At 42.6% G+C, this 5000-nt stretch overlaps 1 protein-coding gene and 1 long non-coding RNA gene across 2 annotated transcripts in view; one reads left to right on the top strand and one right to left on the bottom strand.

Annotated features, from left to right (window-relative positions):
* Positions 1-5000, bottom strand: part of LOC147023779 (sodium-dependent neutral amino acid transporter B(0)AT1-like) — a 144923-nt gene that overhangs the window by 87031 nt on the left and 52892 nt on the right. The window lies entirely within an intron of this gene.
* The window catches only part of LOC147023781 (uncharacterized), a 13793-nt gene that overhangs the window by 8521 nt on the left and 272 nt on the right, over positions 1-5000 (top strand). The window lies entirely within an intron of this gene.

Raw genomic sequence — 5000 nt, 5'->3', positions numbered from 1 at the left:
CTTCATATGTCTGAGTGCGCTGAATGACCGTTCAGTTTCGCATGTACTTGCTGGGGAAACCAATAGAAGCCTAAGCAAACGTTCTACCTGTGGAAACATTCAACGGACTTCCGGCACCATGTCTACAAATATCTTACGGTAATCCTCAACAGATGAACCAATGAACTGGTTACGAAAGAAGCCAAGTTCTGCTCTGCGGAATCCGACAGTTTGGGATATTTGCGGACTATTTGTGGTTTGAATGACCCAGACAGGAGCATTTCACCCAAGTCCCTATACGCCATGAGGTCAGTTGATGTGAAGTACTCGTTCAAGTTCTCGGATGCGCTGTCGATGACTTTGAAAAATTCAACTCTGTATACGTCCTCTGTAGAATTGGCAGTGTATTCCTGCGTGCCTCCATCAAGTCTCTTCGGAAGCTTGCGCTTACGAGGGAGGGTCACTGGATCTAGTTGGCACTGCTGGAGCTTCTGTTTGTGCTGCTTCGAAAACCTCCTTAAATGTCTGGTCGGTACGGAGAGATTGGAGATTCTGTGCCGTTACCTTTGCAGCAGTAAGCATACCAGAGACGGTAACTTGTGAACCCTGAAGTTCCTTATTGAGGTATTCAAGGGATTGGAGAACGGGCAATGATGCAAACAGACCGAGAACACACTTTCCTGATGAAAGACAGCTTCGAATACCGTTGGCTCGCGATGCCGTGTTCGTACCAAAGTCATCACTTGCTTGTTGAAGGGCATCCAGTACCGCTTCATAGTTATCCAATATCGATTTCACGGCAGGAGAACGAGTTAACCAACGCGTCGGGCAAATTGGCCTCAGGCGTGTAGGGCAAGGAGTGTCAGCGTGGATATTTAAGTACAGATGCTTTAATTTTCCAGAGTTGTAGATGTTGCTGAGTACCTGGACATAATCAAGGGCATCTCTTATGAACGGTGCAGTTTGTAGGGCTTTGGTTGTAATGAGTTGGGTGACATGAGCTCCACAATGAACATAATTGGCCAGCAGTTGGAGTTTTTTTTAGCTGTGCTTGACAGCCCTTGTACTTTCTGGACATGTTGCTTGCCCCATCGTAAGTCTGCGCTCCAAGGTGTTCAATAGGGAGTTGACACCGAATTAGGACATCCTGAAGCATCTTACAAAGTGATATTCCTGTTGTTGACGATACTTGGTAGAGGCCGATGAGATCTTCTTGAACATCAAAGGAATCCGTCACATTGCGCGCACACACCGACTCCTGCTCAATTATCCTGAATATCTTGTGTTCCATCAGTTATGAGTCCAAACTGAGTGGACATTTCATTCACGTTACTGCAGATATTTCTGAGGATGGCATGACTCATCAACTGTAGAATTTCGTTCTGAATTTCTCCACTTGTGAACGTCGTCTTCCTTGACAGCCACGTCTTGAGGTTTACATCATCCTCGGCCCGCAACTGTAAGAGCATTTTGAAATTCCCTTCAGAGGCATCCTTCCCACGAATTGCAAAACCTTGTCGGGCTAAATATTGCAGTGAGGTGATAATCTTCAGAAGTGCTGACCGTGCAGATCTTTGCTCTTCTAGCAGTTTGCTGCTCAGCTGCACATGGACACCGGGTTTACTTCTGCGACATTTCAGATTTTCAGAGGCAAGCCTATGTGTGTTTGATCGTTCGTGTTGTCTGAATTTTTTTGTAGCCCTTTTCCAGTTCCGAAAACCCTTTGAGACAAATGAGTCTTCTGCACAACGGACAAGTTCGGTAAGTTTTTTCACGAGATGCGTCCGTACAGGTGTGACAGAGTACACCGCCGATGCTCTGATCAAAATGAAGCCACGGAAAATCTTTGAACCACTGTTGTTGAAACTTCAACTTTCGGTTTGGCAGTATTTGGACTGGGATACAACTGACATCATGAGGTTGAAAAGGCTGATCTGGGAAATTAGGCCGAGTACTCGCACATGCACCCTTTTCTGCTATCTTCTCCTTTGAATCGTCCACCTCTTTCTGGGAACTTGATTGTTCCAGGAGAGTGGTCGGGGATGTGCTACTTGATGCTGTCGCGAAAAACTTTGATATCCATATCCTCTATGAAACGAGAAGGGAATTACATTTCAGTTGAATAAATTTTGGCATGTGAATTATAAGGGTTATTTTTGCATAACAGGGCATTTTTAAGGTCAACATACTTTTGGCTGGGTCACTATACCTCCAGGCACAATGTCGACATGTGATAAGCTTTGTATTACTAAAAGAGCGCCAATACGAGTTCAGTTCTTAATTTAGCATCTGAGCTCCCAATTTAGCATTCCATTACTCGCTTAGTTCCCGGCTACGCGCTTATTACTTTTGGTTCGTGTCAGATACCCTGGTATTTTATTACCTCGGATTATTAATATTCATCATTTTATTTAAACTGCATTTAATCAACCAATGAGCTAAAGTTGAGTGAGATGATTATGATATTATTGGTTCATAGTTAGCGTCGTCGTTAAAGATTGTGTTCTTGATTTGCATGCCATAAAAAGGGTTCACCAAAGGAATGAGCTAAAATCAGTTGTCATGTGAACATTTATGTAATTCTTTACCTCTCACAAACCACCAGACCAGGAGACGAGGGATTAAGATCTGTTGCCGTCTGGATGTGCACTCTTCTTTACAATTATTGTACATAGTTTGTTGATTTGTAAATACGTTCATCATTTCCACTAGTGCGTGCCCGTACGTGCAAAAAAAAACAAAAACAAACAAAAAAAAAACAACACAACAACTTTGAAACCGCGTGCCTTTGTTTAAGTATAGTGCGTGCCCGTACGTTTTGTTTAAGTATAGTGCGTGCCCGTACGTTTTGTTTAAGTATAGTGCGATACAAGTTAGAAAGGTTAAATAAACCATCTTGGTCACTAAAGTGGCCCAGAACCGTTGCGGGGTCGACATGCTGAAGAAGAAGCTGACAATCCTCTTCATTTTATTTTCAACGCCGCATTTAAAATCTCTAATTTAATCATTCTAAATCACACAGTTTAATGAGACACATTATTCTGTCGGTCTCTCCTTCGTCTTTGTCCTCGTGCAAACGGGAAATTATTCGGATGATGGCGGAAGAGAAATTCCTTCCAGAACGTTATTTTTCCTAGTAAAAATTGCAAGCCGCGGCTAAGCTACTAAGCCTAAGCCTTTTGAAATCGGATTTTCGAGGTAATCTCATTACTACCCTATAGATACTGTATAATCCGAGAACAGAATTCAAAAATAATTTTCCGTTCGTTTGTCCGAACCGCTTCAGTGAATTTTGCATATTTTTCAACAGCTATCTTTTAAAATCTATACTTTAATCCTCACAAGTCCGACGACCGAATGATACCTCTCGTTTTGTAGGTCTATACCTCCCCTAAGTCCAAATACCAATGAAAAAAATTATTTACATTAACCGCCGCAAAATCGAGTGAATCAGAACATTTTATTTTATGTTTCCCAAGTATGCAAAGCCAATTTAGTCGCCAAAATACCCACTTTCCTTCGATTTTCACCCAGTTTTCAACGTTGGGATTTAGGCCACTGTTATCGACTGCGAAATATGAAAACAGAATTACTAAATATCTTTCCGTTCGTTCGTGCGAGCCGGAAGAGTGAAACCACGTCATCCTGCACAAGCTCCACCATCTCAATCAGCATACCAGGCCGCAAAATATTTTATTGGTTTATAACTCGACGGTGCAAAGTCACAAAAATTAAACACACACATCATCGTGCAGGTAATAATATCAGGCATCCGGCGATATAAGTTAGAAAGGTGAAATAAACCATTTTGGTCGCTAAAGGGGCCCGAGCCGTTGCGGCCTAAAACTATCCGAGGTGTGGCGCTCCGGACCATGAGGCCGCAATTTCTTTAAACACTCATAAAATGACAATACAAAGTCCGAAAACGTCCTAACATACCTCAAGATGTCCAGGTCACGTTCCCTGTTAGTGGGTGAACAATCCAACGCTTGGCAAATTCTGCTTTGTAATGATAGGAAGAGCCGACATGGAAGGATCAAAAAGCGACGTCGCTATGGACGCTTGGCCGGTGGGAGACCATGGCTTGGGAAGCATGGATTCTCAATGTTGAATTGTTAACCTATCATCTTTAATACAACTATAATAGACCAATAAAACTTTAATAGAGATAAAAAAATTATTCTTGTATTTGAGGAGCATCTCGGCCTGATTGTACTAGAGCAGCTCGTTTTGTGTTACGTAACTTACGTTCAATGAAAAAAGTGGGGAGAGAAATCAATATGTTGTCCCCCCCCTTGATAAAAAGTGGGGGGGGACATGTCCCCCCCATCCCCCACCAATCGAGGCCCATAAGCCTGGTGTTGGCTTAGTAGTTAGGGTGGCTGGCTTGGGATGTTAGGGTCCTGAGTTTGAGCTCTGTTTGTCACCGAATTAACACCAGGTGGGTTGACAGCCTGGTATCCTTCTGAGGTTGGAAAAATGAGTACCAGCTGGCTGGTATTGGGGGCAGTGCATCAGTGGCACAGTTGTGCCCCCATAAAATGATGCAGCTGCATACGAATATATAAATAAACATTTTTTTGGACTTTTTTTTCATAAGTCACAACATTTTTCGAGGTTACTCGACACACTTGAGAGACACCTGAAAGAAAACAGTGCGAATAAGAATTCTATGAGTTGGGTTACAAGATGGTGCAAATTGCACACTTGCATGTCCATTGATTATTTTTGTCCTCTACCCCTCCGATAAGGTTGGAGATAGGGGAAATTAAAATGAGCTCCGTCCGACCGACCGACCGATCATCTGTTCATGACCGACCATCTGTCCATTTTCTTTTGTGTGCCCGATATTTCAAAAAGTGTTCAAGATTTAGCTTTCATGTGACACAGATCTATTTCTTATACCACTGAGAAGGTAGGGGACCTAAAGTATCAGCACCTTGTTTATTTACATTCAAAATACTAAAATTGAAGAACTCCCTGTATAATACTGAAGCCATAAAACCCCATAAATACAGGTT

This window comes from Eptatretus burgeri, chromosome 7 (genome assembly GCF_056783735.1).
Source record: "Eptatretus burgeri isolate ZD-2024b chromosome 7, Ebu_testis_v1, whole genome shotgun sequence".
Lineage (NCBI taxonomy): Eukaryota > Metazoa > Chordata > Myxini > Myxiniformes > Myxinidae > Eptatretus > Eptatretus burgeri.
This window is presented reverse-complemented; position numbering and strand designations above follow the sequence as displayed.